Source organism: Euprymna scolopes, chromosome 21 (genome assembly GCF_053919585.1).
Source record: "Euprymna scolopes isolate OS-2025 chromosome 21, ASM5391958v1, whole genome shotgun sequence".
Classification (NCBI taxonomy): Eukaryota; Metazoa; Mollusca; class Cephalopoda; order Sepiida; family Sepiolidae; genus Euprymna; species Euprymna scolopes.
Window position 1 is genome coordinate 7,374,772 of NC_136502.1, and position 23,177 is coordinate 7,397,948.

General features: G+C 34.7%; 1 protein-coding gene across 1 annotated transcript in view; it reads right to left on the reverse strand.

Annotated features, from left to right (window-relative positions):
• LOC145241983 (protocadherin beta-16-like) overlaps positions 1-23,177 on the reverse strand; it is a 408,640-nt gene that overhangs the window by 172,673 nt on the left and 212,790 nt on the right. The window lies entirely within an intron of this gene.

Here is a 23,177-nt window from a genome sequence, read left to right on the forward strand (position 1 = left end):
TTTTCACTTATAATTTTTTTTCACTTATAATTTTTTTCACTTATAATTTTTTTCACTTATAAATTTTTTTCACATAATTTTTTTCACATATATTTTTTTCCACTTATAATTTTTTTTCATTTATAATTTTTTTTCACTTTTAATTTTTTTTCACTTATAATTTTTTTCACTTATAAATTTTTTTCACTTATAATTTTTTTCACTTATAATTTTTTTTCACTTATAATTTTTTTTCACTTATAATTTTTTTCACTTTTAATTTTTTTTCACTTATGATTTTTTTTCACTTATAATTTTTTTCACTTATAATTTTTTTTCACTTATAATTTTTTTTCACTTATAATTTTTTTTCACTTATAATTTTTTTCACTTATAATTTTTTTCACATAATTTTTTTCACTTATAATTTTTTTTCACTTATAATTTTTTTCACTTATAATTTTTTTCACTTATAAATTTTTTTCACATAATTTTTTTCACATATATTTTTTTCCACTTATAATTTTTTTTCATTTATAATTTTTTTTCACTTTTAATTTTTTTTCACTTATAATTTTTTTCACTTATAAATTTTTTTCACTTATAATTTTTCCACTTATAATTTTTTTTTCACTTATAATTTTTTTCACTTATGATTTTTTTTCACTTATAATTTTTTCCACTTATAATTTTTTTTTCACTTATAATTTTTTTCACTTTTATTTTTTTCATTTATAATTTTTTTTCACTTATAATTTTTTTCATTTATAATTTTTTTTCACTTATAATTTTTTTCACTTATTTTTTTTTTTCACTTATAATTTTTTTTCACTTAAAATATTTTTTCACTTATAAATTTTTTTCACGTAATTTTTTTCACTTATATTTTTTTTCACTTATAATTTTTTTTCACTTATAATATTTTTCACTTGTCTTTTTTTATTCTTTCGTTCATTCATGTTCTTCCGTGATTATTTTGTCTTTGATTTTCTCATTAATTTTATCTTTTTAACATTCTTACACTCTTGTTCTTGTTTATTTTGCAGTTTACTTTTTATTTATGTTTTTTCTTTTATTTCATTCTAATATTAACATAATCATTCATTTTTTTTCATCTATTTATATTTCTTCTTTTTGTCCCCAATATTTTTTTCTTTCTTCGTTTTATTCTTTGTAACACATTTCGTTTTTATCTTTCTAAATTCTACTTTTTTTCTTGTTTATTTTTCCACGTTTTTTTTTCTTTTCGTTTCTTTTCTTTTTGAAATCTTTTTTTTTTTTTCTAAATCTTCCTTTTTATTTTTTCTATTTTCTAAACCCTTTTTTCCTTTCTTGTCTTTCTAAATTCCCCTTTCCTTTCTTTCTTTTTTCTTTGAAATCCCTGTTTTCTTTTCTAAATTCCCTCTTTTCCTTCCTGCTTTTTTTCTTTGAAACCCCTCTATTTTTTTGGTTTTGTTTTTTAAACCCCCCTTTCTTTTTCTAAATCACCCCTTTGTTTTCTTTCTTTCTTTTTTTTCCAAATCTCCCTACTTTATTTATTTCTTTTTTTTCGCCCATATCAGTTGCCTCTGATCACGCTAAACCCACTTCTTACACGTCTCCAATACAGGTGTTCTTTAATACACACCTGAATCGACCCTTCCATCCTTACCGAACAATGTTTCACGAAAAACACCCGTCTAGCTGAATCCACTGGGAAAAATTTTCCCCACTCTATATCTGTGCCTAAATCAAAACGTAGATTCCATGAACAAAGCTTCTTTCTTAGAACTGCACGCCTGTGGAACTCTGTTCCGTCTACCTGCTTCCCACCTGACTACAACCTGGATGTCTTCAAGTCCAACGTTAACAAATTCTTAATGAACCGCCCCCTTAAGTAAACACTTCATTAAATCTCCACACTAACGTACTGTACTTACAATAACCCTTATCCCTGAGTGGCTTCCGGGCCTTGATAAGTGGTGACCACCGTGTAAACAAAATGTGATAATGAACTCTGCTGTTCCTCGAATGATGCAGAATAGATGCAAACGTATTACCAACACAATAGTCGAATCAGTTAATCAACTTTCCACTACGGAACCCATGAATTCCACCATCCCTAACTTTCATCCGAAACCTCGATTATCTTGATATTTACCTCCCTCTTACAACGAGATGATGAGGCTATGGGCACCCACTTTAAGAGTGCCTGGGGAATTTTTGTGGCAAGAGCTGTGCAATCTTCAATCACACCTCTCCTTAGTTGGCGTGGTTAAATACCAGTGACAAGTGGAGGTTCAGGACGACTCGAAAACAAATGCTGAGATGATTGGAGAACACATACAGCGCCTAGAATTCCCAAATGGTCATCCATCTGGTATTAACCAGGCTCAAAGTTGCTTAACTATGAAGATCTGATGAGAACCGATGTGTCACCATGATTATGGCATATAACCCAAAGAGATATAAATCATTGCACATGCACAAATTCAGCTAGATCAGATAACCGGAAGTGCGTCATAACCTGTTGAACACTTCTTGTAGTTATTCAGACAACATTCCATATTTCATCCCAAAACATTTTATCAGACGATGGTTTCTGCCCATTTTGAAAATTTACATTTTCATCATAAACAAAATATAAACATTCACGAAAAGGTTTCAACATAATCAAGCTGAAAAAAAAAAAAAATCAAAATGTATTCAGATTCATTTTATTTACATACTAGCATTTCAGCCTGGTGTTACCCGAGTGTTTGGATATGTATGTTGAGCAAAAAAAAAAAAAAAAAAAAGTTGTAGTGGGAAGGCAGGCTCGAACCCGTACCGCGAAGGAGGAAAAAATCTGATGTCTTTCTGTTACGACCACTGCCAAACCGGAAGTGACATTTTTTATAATTAAGGTTAGACAATCGAAAGGAAAGGATGACTTTCAAAAATATCGGCGAAAAAAGCGACCCCCCCTCCTACAGAAAAGTGCCCAGTTTAAGGTGAAGATATTAATGTTTTTAGCCAATTGTTCGATATTTGTTGTCTGAAAGGTCGAACTTTAAAACGATACTGATCTTGTAAACCTCCGTCGCCTCTGTCGAAAGTTTTAGGCAGACATGCAAACATACATACATACATACATACATACATACATACATTTATATATTGGTAACTAAAAATTTTCGACCCAAACTGATTAAAAAGCTTACCCTATCTCTGAATACACTTTATGTCAAATTTCAAATGTTTAGACAAGAGATTGTCTGAGTAATTTGGTAGAGACCGCAGAGGTAAAAAATTTTTTTTAACTTTGACCCCTATTATGACCCCTTAACATTTACTGTTTTGGGCTCAAATCAAGTTATTAAGTTAGATTCATGTCCAAGAAACCTATATCTAAAATTTCAAGTGTTTAGATGTAAAATTGGTGGAGGAGTTTGGTAGAGTTCTCAAAAGTAAAATCGCTGAACTTTGACTCCTTACCAGCAAAATTTCTGGCCGAAAATGGATCAAGAAGATTTTCTGAAATCTCAGTACCTTGTATATCAAATTTCAAGTCTGTAGGCTTAAAATTGACAGAGTTATTACGGAGGGAAATGCACACACACACACACACACACACACACACACACACACAGACACGTTCACTTTTATAGATAGATAGATAGATTTCTTTTTTTTACTCAAATTATAGGCAAATACTTATGTAGTTCTATTTAGTTATATTTGAAAGTTTATGATATATAATGTCGAGCAAATCGATTTCATTTTCTGTTCCAAATTTTCATACTCATTTGATTAGCAGTAGCAGATACCAAGAAAATATATCTATCTGTTAAAATTAGGATTAAATAATTGGAACTTTTGGGCGTATCAGAATAGGTATTTGAATAAGAAAAAATTGTGTCTGTTTTCCGATGCTTAAAACGATTCTTTTATTGTTTTTGTTTGTTTGTTTTTGTATTAATAATGAAATGATAAATGTTTGTTGATGTTTAAACTACCAGTAAAACTAAAATCTATACGCCACAACCATAAGTCTATTTTTACATTTTCAAAAATGTATTCACATATTAGATGGGTTTTACAGTAATTCGATCCCCACCACTCCCAAAAATAACTCTATATTTAGAAATTTAAAAAGAATCAGAATCGGAATCGGTAATTGAATCGGTATCAGAAATTTTGAACAGAATTGGTACTTATATCAGAATCTGGATAAATATTGGACTCGTCCCATATATATAGTCATCGACGGACAAACTGCATTATAGCTCATCAACACGGCTAGGCAAGCAAGTGCCTCAAGCCAAGATCAAAATTTGATTGTCGAGCTGACAGTCGGCGCTTCTAATCCCTCCTTTGTCATCCAACACCGGAGAATCTGAATATAAACTTATGAATTGTACAAATACATTGAGGACATTGCAATGGCTGCTGCAAAGAAGGTAGGTTCCCTCTATGGAGCTAGAAGATTACTCACACCTGGAAGCATTCTGTATCTCTACAAAGCCACCATTCACCCATGCATAGAGTATTGTTGCCACATTTGGGCTTGTGCATTTACCACTAATCTCTCCCTCTTGGATAGGGTTAAAAAAAAAGAGTCTTTAATCTAATAGGTCCCACTTTATCAACTAAGCTCCAACCCCTGTCCCATTGCTGCAATGAACTGTGTCTGTTTTACAAATATTTTAATGGAATTTGCTCTGATGAACTTGTTGCACTTGTGCCCCCTCAGCGTACATATCCCCAACAAACCCACTTAGCAACAAAATCACACCTCTTCACTGCTGAGGTCCCTGAATGCCAGAAAACTTTCTACTCTAATAGTTCTAGAACAGCTAGACTTTGGAATTCCCTTCCTGTTGTCTGCTTCCTTGACTGTACTGATATGCAGAAGTTTAAATGTAATGTAAAACAACATCTTGTTAATCTTTCCTGAGCATGGTCCCAAATAGTAGCCCCTTGTGTCCAAGTAGCGATATGCCTTGTTAGGGGTGAATGTGAGTCAAAAAAAAGAAAAAAAAAAAAGAAAGAAAAGAAATAGAAACATTGTCAGTTGCAAGAGAGCTCGAATTGTTTTTACCCAACGAGTAATGCCTTTAACAGCTAGTGGCAATTGATAACTTGAAGGGAAACATATAATCGTCCACATCTATTTTTTTTTATTTTAATCGATATATTTTTATGATATGTGCTCGGAACATTTTGAAATAAATCTCCATCCTACAGTAAGTAATCAGAAAGTTAATTGACCAATCCCGACGATATTTACGAAGACGTAATAAACAAAATTTCTAGATTTAAATAGATGTTTCCAATTACCTATTCATCCATCTCGTATTTGCCAGATCAAGTAATGTCTCATCATGTCGGGTAAGAACATCTTGCTTTAGCTTCTAATAAGATCAAACAGTTTGCCGCAATGTTGCATCCTTGTATCTACAATTACTTTAATAGCATGTGCTCTGCTGAACTCATACCACTTGTGCCCCCTTCGACATACATACTCCCGACTAACCTGACAAACAGCAAAATCTTACCCCTGTCACTGTTGAGGTTCCTAGACGCCGGAAAGCTTTCCAATCTAATAGTTTCTTCCATCAGCGTGCTAGGCTTTGGAATTCCCTCCCTGTTTCCTGTTTCCCTGGCTGCAAAATTTTAAATGTAATGTGAACAAACATCTCGCTACCTAACTCCTCACGATCCCATGTTAGACACCATCCCAAATAATAGTCCCTTACGTTCCAGGTGAAAATATGTTTTATTTGGAGTAAAAAAGGGTCAAAAAGCAAATGAAAGGGTTACATGGCAGGTACAGTAATTACATACATCAAACATGAATAGCACTTAGTACTTCCATACTCTCTGTTACTTCCTGACGCAATATGGAAGAAAGTATAAAATATAATAAAATTATCAATGTTACGATTTTTTAAAAATTATTTTTAATTACCAAGGACAGTCAAATGTAATGCCTCCTATTTTTATTTCGCCCGAATGGTTCAGAGGGGATTGCAAATTGCATTATTATGATAACTAAACGTATGCATTCTTAACCTGAAAATTTCATGTCTTTTCTGCAGATATTGACGGTGTGAAACTCTAAGAAAGCAACCTCTGACATGGACGTGCATCAGAAGCAGAGATACGTCATTGAATTCCTGGTTGATTGATTGTTGATTGTTTTTGTTTTACAGCATATCAACCCTTTTCAGGTTATTTAATGCCGAATCCAGTTATTTTGAAGAAAATTTTTTAATAGAATTTTTTTTTTTCAAATTGGTTTCTATTTAACCGATAGTTGGGACCCTAACAGGTACTACCACTCCGGGTCAGAGTGGACCTGGGAGCAATGGCAATTAAGGGATAGCGCCACACTCCCCAAAGCCCGCAAGCTGGGGCCTCACCATCGGATATAGTTTAAGGTCATATCCAGGACCTTGAATTCCTGGCAAAAGGGCATTGAGAATAGTGATGACTACGTAGAGAAAATAAATTCTGGAGCACAAAAGGTCGCTCGTTTTAATGGTACTACTCTTGTCTCCGTAGCTCTTCAACTTTTTCAGTTAAAAAAAATAGACGAGGCTTTAATTTTGGAATGACCCTAATATTTTTTCTCATCTTCACCCCAAACAAGACACACTGCCACTGAAACTTAAGGCTACTGAGAACTCGAGACTAGATTAATAAGAGCATTCAAAGTGGGGAGTTCTGCTGTGAGGTTTTTGTTAACATTACATTTTAGCGGTTATTTAATGCTTGAATACAATAAATGGATTGTATTGTTTGTTTTACAGCATACTTTTTCAGATTATTTAAGCCTGAAAAGCATTAAAGAAATTTCTTGGCTTTCAGGCCAAGATCAAAGAGAAACTTTTGTTTAGTTCTAGAGTGACAAAGAATGACCAACAACCCCCCCCCCCTTTTGAGTTGGCCTTGTGCCTAAATTTTTTGTTTATGTTTATTTTTGCCTGAATAAAAGATTTAATATCTCAAAGTGTAGTATCAACACTTCACTTTTTTGTTCTTGGTTAGTGGAGGAGAAATCCTTCATGACGGAGACAATTTTTATTTTTGTTCCTTCCCTCACATTAAAAACCGACCTTGGTGTCTAACTCTGCCCTTGGGGAGGCAAATTAATAGGAGCGTTATATAAAGCATATCAAATCATAATAAAAGTCTTGTTCAGTCATATCAACCCTTTCGTCTTCAGTTTCAAAATTCCGTTCAACATAAACAGAATAAATACACTTGTAATTTTCATAAAAGACTAAAAACTCTTTGAAAATTATGCAGTGATGCCAGTAAACGAAAGTAGGAGCCAAAAAATCAAATATATGAGATTCTTTCAATAAGTTTCCAGACTTTTTGTACAGGCATTTAAAATTGTTGTAGACTCTTAAAAATTCAGTATCTTATTGCTATACATCTTATGAGATGACTGACCAATTTTTATGGTTTCAGGTTCAAATAAACAGCTACAGCAGTAATTCGAATGCCCTCTACTAAAGCTTGATTGTTACAACTAATGAATTCTAAAAATGCAATCTGGATGTGAGGACACTTTAGAAGAATAATATGCAATAAAATTTTGTTTTAAACTTGGAAAAAAATGCCATAGAAACGTATGGAATGCTTCAGACTGCTTTTTGACCATCTTGCATGAATCAAGCATCAGTTTTTGAGTGACATAAGAGATTGAACGGAAGCAGGGAGTTCATGAGGGATGATGAGAGATGTGGGAGCAATAAGAAAGTCAGAACACCAGAGTTGATTGGCCAAATAAAGAATTTCATGGATAAGGACAATCATGTGTCTATAGAGACAATAAGTGCACGTTTTGATGTCAGTGTGGAAACTGTACGCACAATTATTTGTGAGGAACTAAAGATGCGGGAGATTTGCACAAAGTTTGTCCTAAGGATGCTGCATTCTTGTTGCAGACTATTTGACTAAGATGGGCATCAAGGCAGTTCCTCACCCTCCCTATTGTCCAGACCTTGCTCCCTGTGACTTTTGGTTATTCCCTAAGCTCAAGGAAAACCTTAGAGACTGTGGTTATGAGACAATTGAGATGAAAGCGGCTGTAATGAAGGTCATTGACATGCTCACACAAGAGGACTTCCATGGAGCCTTCCAGAAGTTGTTGGAATGGTACAAGTGTATTGCAGCCGGAGGAGATAACTTCGAAAGGGGTTAGAATTTCTTCTGTGTGCTATCAATAAAAGTGGCTATACGAAAAAAAGTCTGGAAACTTTTCGAAGGCATCTCGTACAATAAATAAAAGTTACTTTTCTAACTTACTTATTTTTGTTTGTGTATTTTCAAGTAGTTTTAAATGCCATTTATTTCATCGCATATATTTAGTTTTTACGAGCTGTTAGCCAACAAGATGGCAGCCTACATGCTTCTTCATGAGAAATAAGCTGGCCGCCATATTGATGGCTAAAATCTGGTAAAAAAGTGAATATTTGTGATGAAATAAATAGCGTTTAAAACTACTTAAAAATACACAAAAAAAATGAGTCCGAAAAGTAACTTTTATTTATTTTATATTTGATTTTTCACGTTTGTTGGCCTAATCGCACATCCCCTCCTTCAAATATATATTTTCAAGGTGCAGAGCGGAACGATAAAATTGTCACCGATTCCGTTTGATGAAAATCAGTTTTCTTTTTTTTTGTTGCAGCCAATATGCTAGTTGGCCAGTTGTGTACAAATCCACAGAGCGATAGGAGCCTTCTGTCATGTCGGAAAGTGACACAATGTTCAATGAGCAAGATCGGAAATGCGCCACTGTACAACTCATGCTCTCTACCGATCCAAGTTATGACAACAGGACCATTGCCAGCACCCTCAAAATTGCCACGAATAACAGAGACGTGCCCAGGGTGATGAAAACAAAGTTTCCGGCTACGGTTATAACCTTTGGTGTGGTTTTAAGTGAGGGCCACGTCATGGCACCTCACATCTTCGAAAGATTGAAAGTCAACAGCAGAGTGTACCTCTATGTGCTGAAGAGTGTGATGATCCCCTGGAGCATTTACGTGGCCGCTGGCAGACCCTAGGTATGACAGCAGGACTTGACGCTGACCAACAACACCAAAGCGACCCAAGCTTGGATTCAGAAAGAGTGCTACGACTTTGTATCCTTCTCTCACTTCCCCTCTCTTCACCCGACCATAACAAGCTGGTCTAGTTTGTTTGATCATACATCGAGAACATCACCAACATGACCTCCTACAATGCCCAAACCAGTTTGATCGCCGCCATCTGCCGAGTATTCACCAAACTTCCATTGGAGCTTGTGGAAAAGGCATGCTCCAAGTTCTGGACCTGTATTGAGGCGGTGATTGAGGCTGAAAATGGTTACATTGAATAGATATCAGGTTTAGTGCAAAATTACCTGAATTGATTTTTTTTCAATAAAAGTTTTAGAATAAAGCTGTAGTGTTGTTTTCTTTAGGTCGACACTTTCATCGTTCCACACTGTATATATATATATATATATATATATACATTATATCGTCCATATTGTTTCAAATAACGCAATCACCGACTCTTTTTTAAATGCAGCATTCCAAAATCTAAGGAATATATTTATTTAAAAAGAAAGAAAAAAATAAGGATATTCAGATGAGACTATTTCTTAGCTCATTATTTGCAATCAAAAATATTCTTGGCTTCAATTAATTTTCTGGAGAAAAACGATTGAATTTTCGATGCAATTATCTCCAAAGACTTGAATCGAGGTCGAAGCAAAGTCTGCACAGATTTTAATGCAATCTAAAATTGCAATCAGAGGTGGATTAGAGTTAAATTTGTTGCCTAATCAAATCACTTGTCGATATTTGTGACTAAAACCAGTGAACGTATGCGCCCTCCTGATGCAAATGTTTAATCGTCCACTCTACAACAAAGGCCAATATATGTAGCATCGATAGTCACACATCGGCATCCAATATCAAAATGTGTAAACACGTTTGTACGCATGTCGTCTGCACATACATTATCCTGAATAAAAACAAATAATCATATTTTGGATATGAATTTATTTGAAATGTGTTTTCTGGGAGCCACCTAAATCCTTTAAAAATCCATATTTTTCTTCAATAAACCAATTGAACCCAGTTGACATGAGTTTACAGATTGGCGTTGCTAGGGGCCTATCTGTTGAGCACTCCTCTCCGTTAAACATCTCTCCACTCACACACGCACGCACCACAACTCATTGACTCATTATCGTCTGTCAATCTGTATAAACTTTATTCATTGAAATATTTCCAATTTTTCTCACTGAACTATCTTACTAATACAAAATCAAACGAACATTAATTCTTATAAACAACTTTCAATGAATTATAATTTATTTAATTGAGCAAAGAAGTTTTGAAAACGATTGGATTTACCTCTGAAACTTGTGGCTCTTAATTAATCGAGTCAGACTTCTTCAATGTTTCAACTAATGAATCTCCTTTGTTTTTACAAGAACTCCAAAATATTTCCGGACATGCTGTGTGTTTCCTATTGCTGTAAACTTGTATGTTAAACATACATAAAATATCTCTTTTGTGAATTCTTAACTCATTATTTTGTTTTGTTTGCCATATGACTTGTTTTTCTCCCATCTATAATATAAATCTCACCTGTCTGTTTAAATGTATGTATGTATGTATGTATGTCAGGTCATGTTATATGCTACTGGTACCATATAACCCAGTACTACCTGCCTCATGGTCGGGTCACCGGCGGCTAAACTGGTTCCCCCACCATACTTGTTTGGTGAGGAGGGTGGCTAGTCTCCCTGAAGGATTAAAAACAAGACTTTCCAAAGGGCGACTGAACCCTTTTTTGGGGTAAACGGCCAACTAGCGCTGTGTGTGTTTGTGTGTATGTATGTGCATGTTGGGGTGGAGAGGGTTCCCGTAAGCCGTGGTGAAGGCAACCTTTCTAGGAGAAGCAAATCTCTGATTTAAAAAACCATAAAGCGGAAGACCAGTACCCGCATTAAGCTGGTCTGCAGTTTAACTTGTTGCTGGCTATCTTGCTCTTGCTTGTTGCTGGATCTCAACATTTTGAACCGAGAGAAAGACTTAGGTGTCGTACAAAGCTAAGACTCTGTAACATAATCTGTGTACAGGTACTCCCTCAGGAATTTGTCTATTAAAATGGTCCTGTGGCGATGGAAGTCATTTTTTGGGCTCATGTGTTTGAGAGAGTGGCACTCGTCTGACAAGACGTTGCAGTCATCATGTATGTATGTATGTATGTACGTATGTATTTATGTATGTATTTATGTATGTATGTATGCCTAAAATTTTTGACAGAGGCGACGGATTTTCACGAGATCAGTATCACTTTGAAGCTCGATGTCTCAGACGACAAATATCGAAAAATTGGCCAAAACATCAATTCCTTCACTCTCAACTAGGCACTTTTTTACAAGGAGGGGTCGATTTTTAGCCATTTTTGCAAGTTATCGTATTGATTGGTTTTACTTTGCCTAATTTTAATGTTCTGAACTTCCAGTCGCGTCATGGAGTAGTGGTAAGACATCAGATTTTCTTTCACTTTCTTTTTCACCTTCGCGTTACGGGTTCGAGCCTGCCTGTCAACTACCACTTTTTTTTTTTTTCCCAACACACACCTCCAAACACCCGGGCAACTCCGGGCACCAAGGCTAGTTTGATTATAAAACCTGCAAACCTTTTCACTGAAAATATTTGTCTGCCTCCTATTCATCCGCAAAATACTTCGCCCATTACAAAACAGTAAAACCCAAAACTGGCGTGAAACATATCCCTAAACACTGGTAACCATTATCAGTAAATATATATTAATTTGTATTTGCAAAATATACGCGGACATTATACGGAGATGTATATTCATTTGAACATTTTCTAAAAAGCATCAAATTTCAAATTAAATATTTAGAAATTTTTAAAATAGCGAAATCGGAAGCGATAATTACATCAGAATCGGCAATTCAAAACAGAATTGGTAATTATATTGAAATCAGGGAAATATTGAAATCGTCCCATCATTAATATATATGTATATATATGCCTGTGTGTGTCTCTGAGTTCGTTCACTATGAACTCCGAAATGACTGAGCCGATTTTTTTTTAAATTTCATACAAATGTATCTTATATGTCTGGGAGTGTTCTTAGAAAGGTTTTTGTACCAGAATGCTTCTGATAATTATCGAAAATAGATAATCGCAAAAAAACATTAAAGATGGATCAGTTTGAATTACCACTTTTACACAATCTTATATCATATATATTTAATAATTATTATAGTAAAAATAATAATTATTATAGTAAAAAAATAATTATGACAGCCCCTTTAAGAAATTCGTTTCTTATCGTTGAGCACTTTCAGTTGGATTAAAAGTCGGTCAACTTAGCTCTTATGCATAGATCATCGTATAACGACGTAAATGAACATTTAAATTAAAATGTTTAAAATTCGACGTTATTTCACACGGTTAATGGTAGCCGAATGGATTAGGTCTTCGCTAAACCGAGCCAGAGATATCTCGTGATACGGGGTTCGAATCGTTCGACTGGTATTAATTGTGACACCCTGTACTGAAGATTCCCGAAAGGATGAAACACTAGTGTCTGTAGGTATTTAATAATTATTATAGTAAAAAAATAATTATATATATATATATATATATATATATATATATATAGCATTTGAAAAGTTTTATCACCATTCAAACAAATGTATTCGGCATAGATTCTGTTATATGGCAGGGACGCATTCAAAATGAATGTTTCTGTTTAGAGCACAATTGAATCATTTTACCTGATTTTTGCATTTTACACTTTAATTTAAGCCATTATCACCACACAAGTAGAAAGGTCAGTCATATAAAATCAACAGTAGGCTTTTTGATATGACAGGGGCACATTCGAAATGAATATTTCTTTTTAGAGCACAACTGAAGCATGATACTTGACTTTTGCATCTTAAACTTTGATTCTAGCCATTATATATATATAAAATAATTTTATAAAATCCTCAGCAGATTCTCTACAGTGTAATATATTATGGACTAAGTCAGTGCACGAATGTGAAGCCAAGGGGTCCCTAATTAGAGCAAGCAATCAATCGATTTGATTGAAAAATAGGCGATTTCACCGGTTTTGATGACAATAAAAATATGGGAGTGTGAAACATTTATTGATCATTATTAAATTCCGGGCAACGTCAGATTTCCCTGCTTGTATGTATATTAGTGTTGAGACAATTAATCGGAATCGAGAATCGGAAAAATAAAAAAAATTGGGAGTAACAGAATCGGTATCGGAATCAGAAAAATTGATAACTATTTTCTAATACCAAAACGATTCTTTTAATTGTCTTTTTCATATTTTATTCTGTTTAAAGTAAAACCTCTCATTGCTGGCAAAAATGGTAAAGTTGGTTGGTTGTTTTTGTTTTACGGCATATCAACCCTTTTTGGGTTATTAAATGCCGAATCCAAAGATTTTGAAGAAAAATTTTTTTAATAGAATATATTTGTTGTTTTCAAGTCGGTTTCTATTTAACTCATAGTTGGGACCCTAACAGGTACTATCACTCTGGGTCAGAGTGGACCTGGGAGCAATGGTAATTAAAGGGTGGCTCCACACTCCCCAAAGCCCACAAGCTGGGGCCTCACCACTGGATATAGTTTAAGGTCATATCCAGGACCCCCATTGAGGGACTTTTACCCTCTGCAGGGGGGGCAGTCGGCATATTCTAATGCCCCACCGACAGGGCCATAAAATAATGGTAATGTAATAAATATTTATTGATTTTAAAATGCCAGTAAAGCTAAAATCGATAGATCGTCCTTCACAAGTGTATTTTTACGTTTATGGAAAATACCTGCATATTTAACGTTGTTTTTTTTTTTTTTACAGAAACTGGGGAAAATAACAACTTTATAGTTAAATATTTAGAGATTTATAAAGAATCGGAATCGGTAATTGTATCAGAATCGAAAAAAAAATATTGGAATCGTCCCATCACTAATATATATAAATATAGTCCCTCCCTGTTTTCGTTTTCCCTGACTGCAAACGTTTAAATGTAATGTGAACAAACATCTCCCTGATTAGCTCTCCACATTAACTTGTTAGATGTCAAATTTTAGCCCCTTACGTTCCAACTGGCTATATGTCTTGATTGAGATGAAAAAGAATTTTGAAAATAGAGTGTATACACATCTTTATTTTTTGGCTAGGAGCAAAGTGTAGTATCTGTTTTGATACTACATTTCATCTGTTTTCTCCTCGGTTAATGAAGGAGAAATCATTCTGGACTAAGGCAATTTTAATCTCATGTCCCAATTAAGAGTGCTCCTTTTTCGGAGTTGGACTTTCCAAACATAAAACATGACCTTGTGTAACATTGTCCAGGAACCAAAACGTTGTAGCCTCAGTCGCAAAGTAGACAAAATATTAGAAAAGAACTTCAATTCGCTTTTTCTTTGTAATAACGACATTTATTTTCTCATTGTTACAGCCATGACGTCATCCATGCGACCATCTTCTCGAACGTGCTCTCGAGCGTATCCACGTCTCTAACGTGATCTTGTACGTTCATTTCATCTCTAATATCTAGAGATGAAATGAACATTCCAGATCACGAGAGATGAAATGAACGTTCAAGATCACGTTAGAGACGTGGATACGCTCGAGAGCACGTTCGAGAAGATGGTCGCTTTTTGAAAGTCTTTATTTTTCACTAGCGGTGACGTCATTTCGCATGCATTTGCATACGCGCGTCTGTGCTATGTTTTTTTTTTTTTTACAAAGGAGTCACTACTTATCAAGGCCTGGAGGCCACTCGAGGATAAGAGTTTATGAATATACATTAGTCAATGGGATTATAACGTAGTAATCATAAGTAGTGAAAATTTTTTAAATTGTATTACTTAGGGGGGGCGGTTCAACAAAAATTTGTTTATGTTGGACTTGAAGACAATAAAATTGTAGTCAGCTGGAAAGCAGGCAAACGGAAGAGAGTTCCACAGGAGTGCAGTTCTAAGAAAGAAGCTTTGTTCATGGGATCTACGTTTAGGTTTAGGCACAGATAAAGAGTGGGGGGAATTATTGATAGTGGTTTTGGCTAGACGAGTGTTTTTCGTGAAAGTTTGGCGAGGGGGCCATAGATTGGAGCTCAGACGGGCACTTGCCATAAAAATAACGATAAAGCAAAGACAGACTCGCAACGTCTCTTTTGTGGGAAAGAGGTTGCAGGGAAAAGAAAAGGACATCCCCCACTAAGCTACAAAGTCTATTGTGAACTCTGTCAAGGCAGGATAAGCCGCTTCTAGCAGCTCCTGCCCAGATGTGGCAACAGCACTCCATCACTAATGTCTAACTTTGCCCTCGTGGGGAGGCAAGTAAGTAAGTATAATATACTACTACTACTACTACTACTACTACTACCTTTGTTGATATCGCTATTTTGTTTATTTTTTGTTATTGCTTTTTTACTTGGAAGTCACCACTTATCAAGGCCCAAAGGCCACTCGAGGATAAGGGTTAATGGATGTAAGGTGGTAGTGTTGTAATCGGTAATGATGTAAATTGGGTAGAATTTGATTATTTATGAGAACGGCTCAACAAGAACTTGTTTACATTGGATTTGAAGGCTACCATGTTGTATTCAACCGGAAAGCAAACCAGCGGAACAGTGTTCCACAGGCGAGCAGTTCTGGGAAAGAAGCTTTGTTCATGGCATCTGAGTTTAGATTTAGGCACAGATAGAGAGTGGGGGAAATCATATATAGTGGTTGTAGCTAGTCAAGTGTTTTTTTGTGAACGTTTGTAAGATGAGTTATTGTTTTTCTTTTATCTGATTATTTTGACAGCATAATCTCGAGCATCCGCCATCTTGGTTTTGGATTTTCTTTTGTTGCTTTTTCCATCATTGGCCATCGGATGTATTTATTTTTGTTGATTGTTTAATTTATTTCTTTTGCTCCTTTTTTTTGGGTGGGGGGGCGAACATCTGTGGCATTCTACTGAGTGCTCTTCTTGTCAGTTGTTGGAATTAAATTGTAATGTACACGTGTCATTCGTCTCTTTTATTTATGAAGAATGTGTACAATGGATGGACAGAAAGAAAGGAAGAAAAAGGAAAGTTGGGGAAGAGAAAAGAAGGAAGGGGAACAGTAAAGGAAGGATGGCGAAGAGAAAGATAAAAAAATGAGCAGAGAAAGGAAGGAGAGATGAAGGATGGAAGAAAAGAAGAGGAAAGGAAAGAAAGAAAGAAAGGAAGAAATGGTAAAAAAGATACAAGAAAAGAATAAAAGGAGAAGAGAAGGAAAAGGAAGGGACGGGAAGAGAAAGGAAAGGAAAATAAAAAGGAAGGAAGGAGGAGAGAAAGGAAGGAGACATAAATAAAAAATGAAGAAAGACGGAAAGACGAGAGAAAAAGGGGTGAGAAAAGAGAAGTGAAGAAAAAAAAAAGAAGGGGACAAGAAAGGAAAGAATGAAGGGAAGACGAAGGAAGAAAGATAAAGAGAAAGACAGGAAAATAAAAAAGAAAGGAAAAGAAGAAAAACGAAGGGAAAGAAAATAAAGGGAAAGAGAAAAAGAAAAAAGAAAAGAAAAATGAATTTGAAAGAGAAAAGAAAGGAAAGGAAAAGAAAGAGAAGGGGAAGAGAATAGTAGAAAGAACTAGAGAAAGAAAAGGAAGAAAGAGGAAGGAAAAGGTAATAAAAGGAAAGCGAAAAAAAGATAAACAAGGGAAAAAGAAGAGAAGAAAAAGAGAGAGTAGGAAGAAAGAAAGGAACATCGGGAGAGGGGGGATGAAAAAAAGAATGTTAAAATCCGAAAAAAAAGAAGGAAAGAACACAAGAAGGAAAACAAACAGAAAAGAAAACGCAACAAGATTAGATATAGATATATAAAAATTATATTAAAAACGGTATTTTCCACATAAAGTTAGAGTAAACAGAGAAGTGGAAAATTCCATTTGAAATTAAAAGATTATACTTGCGACTATGCATTAGGATATTGCGCGATGGACAGGAAAATACTAGCAACACATAGTAAATAAGTTGATAAAATCTTTATCTTTTTTCTGGGGGGCGCAAGAGAGAACGGTGAGGTTAGGACAACTAATGGAGATGTGCATAATACACGAATAAAAATTAAACTCCCAACGTTTCAAATTTGTTCTAGCAAAAACTAAGGAATATGGCGCTTTGGCGTGACCAATTAAAGGACGTGGCTAATTCAGCGGAGGAGCAATTTGATGTAAACCACGCCAGTCACATTTTTATAAAGATTTTATTTTTTTTTATTCAATTAAGAAAAATAATACGAAAATATATCACTTTAACTGTTTTAAAAAAAAAAATCATATTTTTGCAAAATGCTTTTTGGTTAATTATTTTCTAATGAATTTTTAAAAGATTAAAAACTAAAATATTTTTTAATTCTTTTTTTTTTAGTTAAGTAAAATAATATGAAAATATAGTCTCGTTGTTGACGACTGAGTGTTGTTTGTTTTTGTTTTGTGTGTGGTGTCGTATTTCTGATATTTTTATTAAATATAAACTAAAAATAAAAATGTATCTATATATAAATGATAATAAACTTTAAAGAATATAAAAAAAATAGATTAATTAACCTTTTTTCTGATTGGTCTAAAACTTTTGGTTATTTGAAGCCGCCATAAAAAAAGAAATAAAAGAACTGACATCTGTTAGCATAGCTAAAAAGCAATCGTTCATTTTGGAAATTAGAAGAGCATCGTCACCCCCTCCCCCGCGGCAGCTATACTCTGATAAGTTGGCCCGTTATATCCTACATTTTTTTTTTGGATTTAATTTTTCAAGTTGGATCCAATTTTTGCGGTGCGTTAGTTTATTAACGATGAAGATACAGAACAGTAAAGAATGAATTTCTACATAACATCGTTGTTCCAGCGCGGTTCGTGTTCTGCATAAGTGTCGAAGTGTGTTAAGGTCCTTTTTCTGATCCTGGTGAACTTGAAGAAAGAATCTGACCAACTTTAATCATCCTTCTAGTATAAGGGAGTACCTGAACAGATAAAAACCAAGTGTATTAAGTTTTGTAGGCCTATCTAATCTCTTGAAAGGATTCACAAAACCTACATGTGTTTTAAATAAACAACGGTTATTTTTATTTCTTTTTTATTAACAGAAACAATATTAAATATAATCTTGCTGTTGACGACTGAATTTTGTCTATTTTTGTGTTGTGCTTTAAATGAACACGGATATTGTTACGTTTCTGTTTAACTAAGAAAAACAATATGAAAATATAGTCCGCAAGGGTTGCACAATCTCCAACTGCACCTCTTCTGAATCAGCACTGCTTGGGTCCAGTAGCAAGGAGAAGTCCAGCATGACTGGAAAGAATGTCAAGATAAACAGAGAGCACATACAGCACTTGGTATTTCCAAATGGTCACCCATTTTAGTACTGACCAGGTTCAACGATGCTTAACTTTTTTTTACAAGGTGGTCACCACTTATCAAGGCCCAGAAGCCACTCAGGGATAAGGGTTATTGTAAGTACAGTACGTTAGTGTGGATATTTAAAGTGTCTACTTAAGGGGGCGGTTCATCAGGAATTTGTTTACGTTGGACTTGAAGACATCCAAGTTGTAGTCAGGAGGGAAGCAGGCAGACGGAACAGAGTTCCACAGGCGTGCAGTTCTAAGAAAGAAGCTTTGTTCATGGAATCTACGTTTTGATTTAGGCATAGATAAAGAGTGGGGAAAGTTTTTGACAGTGGATTCAGCTAGACGGATGTCTTTTGTAAAAGATTGACGAGGGGAGACCAGAAATTGGAGTTCAGACGAGCACCTGCCATGGAAATTAACTGCGATGATCTAACAGAAACTGGTGTATCAACGTGTGGGTCAACGTGATTATACCGTATATGCCATTGGGTCAACGTGATTATACCGTATATGCCATTGAGTCAACGTTGGTATAATGTACATCAGTGAGTTTAGAATCGCTTTTAACTGATTGTGAAGCTAATATGTGGAGAGTGAAAATGAGTTTATTTTCGACAGCCTCATAACTTTCGCTTCTCTTATTCCTTTAGTCCTCATATTCCATGTCTGATGTTTCTGACAAAGGGGAAAGAATTACTATTTCCTGGGTTGGAATTTATCTATTTATATAGTATCATTGACTTGTTTTTACCCTTGAAATGGTATTTTTAACTGTGTGTGTGTGTGTGTGTGTGTGTGTGTGCTCTGCGTATTCCCCATGGACTCCTAAACGGCTGGGTCGATTTTCTTGAAATTTAACACAATTGTACTTTATGTGCCTGGCAGTGTTCGTAGAGAGGTTTTGTATCAGAATGTCTTCGATAAGTATTGATAATCAAAAAAATATAATGACAGAAGGAACAGACGATTTTTACTAAAGTTAACACCTTATACAGCCTAACATAAAAAGCGCATTTAAGGAGTTTTATTATCACACAAGTAGAAAGGCCTGGCATATAAAATCAACAGTAGGTTCTTTGATATGATAGGGATGTCTTCGAAATGAATGTTTCAGCTTAGAGCACAACTGAAGCATGATACTTAACTTTTGCCTTTTAATTCTTAATTCAAGTCATTATCACCACACAAGTAGAAAGGCCCGGCGCATAAAATCAACAGTAGGTTCTTTTGATATTACAGGAGTGTCTTCTAAATGCCCAGTTTCTGTTTAGAGCATATCTAAATCATGATACTTGGCTTTTGCATTTTAAACCTTAATTCAAGCCATTATATAACATAATTTTATAAAATCACCAGTAGATTCTCTACAGTGTAATGTAAACTACAATGTATTGTGAACTAAGCCATGCGAGAGGGATGTGAAACTCATTCCCGGTGCATGGCGATGGGTCCCCAACTAGGGCAGGCAATCAACCAATTTGATTGAAAAATGGGCGATTTCACCGATTTTAATATCAATAAAATATGGGAGTGTGAAGCATTCATTAATCCTCATTCAATCCTGGACAACGTCGAACATCCCTGCTAGTTTGAAGATATAAAGAAGTTGAAATATATAAACATTTTTTCAAAATTATTGGATGCAGCATTACATAAACCTGAAATGATTGATATGCCGTAAAACAAAACAACTAGACAACATACAGTGTCACACACAGACTTGCACGGTGACAGCCGAAATAAACACATGTGCCCAATTTCTCTTAACTGACAAAAAAAAAAAAAACAAAACAAAAAAAACTCTTTTGATTAAAAACGTTCTTGGGATTTCTTAACTCTCAATTTTTACCTAACTTTATTTTTGACTGGCAAACTATTTGCTATACTAAATTAATATATTTTCAGCTATTTCAAATCCTGTGTACAATATACCACCAAAAATTGCACCTCATCATGGGTGACTAACAATTTCCTTTTAGCGTTCTTTTCTATGACTAAAGTTATATTCTCGACATTTTTTTATATAGATAAATGCGAGTCACGTGAAAAAAAAAAATTAATACAATCTTTGTTTCTTAAAAGAGGAATTAAAATTCATTAAAAAATAAATAAATAAAGAAAAATCAGTATGAGGCACGTATCCGTGAAAATATCCCGAAAATATCATATTCCAAAAATCACCGAAGTTGATCAAGTAGTTTTATTTTAAAATAAGAAAATCAAATTTTGTGAGTAACAGAAGAACGGCTCTCTTAACCGCGATTTTGAAAACAATTAAAGAGAGAGAGAGAGAGAGAGAGAGAGAGAGAGAGAGAGAGAGAGAGAGAGAGAGAGAGAGAGAGAGAGAGAGAACGTAATAATTTAAACTTGCAAAATTTATATTGTAATGCCTACGAATTCCTATTAATCGCAGAAAATGCATTTTCGTTTCATCACAGGCACGTATATCATACAGATTTTTCTTTATTTTTGTTTTGTAATATAGATTTGCGGCAAGAACCCTCTCGTAAAGTAAAATTCTTTTAAAGAGAATAATATTTTGAAATAAAAATTCAAATTATTTCATCCGTTGGCGAAAATATCCCGTGGTGAAATTGTCCGCTTGCCATTTGGACCTGGTTGTTCGTTCACCTATCCGTAAATATGCAAAACGTTTCCAGTAATTTTATTTCAGTTTGCGCGCTTATAAATATACAAAAAAAAAAGGGGGGGGGATAAATAAATCTGAGAATATCAAGTGGAAATTCATAAATATTATTCAGATCATAGGTGATTAACGATTCGTGGAAAAAAAAAAAAAATTGTTTTAACAAGATATCGTCCTTCCAGATAAATTCGACATTTTTCATTTTGAGACGTGCAGGCAATCAAAAACGAAAGAGAATAAAAAGAAAGAAGAAAAAAGAAAAGAAAAGGGAAAAAGTAAACGAAACAGAGAGAGAGAGAGAGAGAGAGAGAGAGAGAGAGAGAGAGAGAGAGAGAGAGAATGAGAGAGAGAAAATCTCACTCATCAGTCTGAAGACATTTTGCGCAGTAGATTCAAGTTAGCAAGAGTTACTTCCCTTGCATTATTTAATACTCGAAACATTATGCAATACTAGCGGGACCTGTGGAAATTCCACAGCGGTCTCTTTCATATGTAATATATTGCTGTTGGTCATTCTGTGGACGTTGGAGATCCAGCGATATTATTATAGTCCTTTTGTTAAAACTGTAAAATTATTTATCTAAGTAATCTGGTTTATGCCTCGCTTTTGTTTTTCATTTTTCTTATACTTTTTTCTTCTAGGGGGTGGGACATCCAACCAGATGTCTGACATTTATCCCTATTTTAGTGAGTCCAACCAAGAGATCTTTTCAGGATTCTAGCCGTCCCTTTCAGTGCAATCGTTTGTATTTCACTTGCACTTGGTTCACCAGGTATGCTTGCTATGTACTTTTTAAAGTTCTTTTTCATAAGCCCAGTTGCTCCGATAATGACTGGTATAATTGAAACGTCTTTTAATTTCCAATTTCGTTTCATATCATACATAAGTCCTTGATACTTTGTTATCTTTTCTCTTTATGCAGTGTCAGAATATATTTGATTATTAAGGTTTATCTCCAATATCTTTATAGGAGTCTGTGAGATATTTCCATTATATGGACGCCCAGCGCGAACGGAAACCCCACAATATAATTATGCCATCTTTAGACAGAACAGATACTACTCTGAGATCCTAGCCAGAAGACCAAGAAGGTATATTTTAGTTTCACGTACTGTCCAAAGCGACATCATTAATTAATTTTTTTTTCTTTTTTTTACATTGCGTCTTTGATGATTGGGAGATCCTATTTATTAAAATGAAGGATAAAAGGTGATAATATACTATTAGGTTGACAAGAATGTTCTTGCGGAATTTTTAATTTTGATTTCAAATGATGTATTTTTAAATAAGTTTTCGTAATAATACCTTTACTTTATATATTATTTTAAAGAGTGTTTTTCGCTCCATCTAATCGTTTAAATTACAATCGTTTAAAAGCAATTATTTCTTCTTTTCAGAACGGTGAATGCAAGATGGAAAATAGCAAATGCGCACAATTTTCTTATTTCAATTCAAGCTAGGCCAAAAAGCTGCTGAAACAGGAACCACTGCTGAACGTAATGATGGTGTAAGAAATTTTGTGGCGGCGATGAGTACCTTGAAGATGATGAGTGTAGTGGTTGGCTATCGGATGCTGACAACGATCAATTAAGAGTCTTAGTGGAAGCCAATCTACGCAAACTGTTCGAGAACTTGCTTTTGAATTACACGTAACGTTTAAAACGATTTCCAACCATTTATTGAGATTGTCGAACTGACTTCCTCATCTTGGTTGTTATAGTCACAACGTTTCGGCCGTTTTGCCCTCCGGCCTTCATCAGGTTTTTTGTATCAAACTGGGGAACCGTTTGTTAGGAGTCTCGAACCCAACCCTTTATTATTATTATGGGGGTACCGTGTTTGGACTCCAGCTAGGCTCTGGGACATAGTTGCTGATTCTCTGTTCATACAGTTCGATACAAAATACCTGATGAAAGCCGGAGGGTAAAACGGCCGAAACGTCGTGACTATAACAACCAAGATGAGGAAGTCAGTCCGACAATCTCAATAAATGAAAACACCTCATCTCAAAAATACAGACAATTACGATTTCCAACCACTTGAGAGAGATTGGCAAAACAAAAAAACTTGATAAATTGAACAAAAATTAAAAGAAACATTGTTATAAAGTGTCATCTTCCCTTC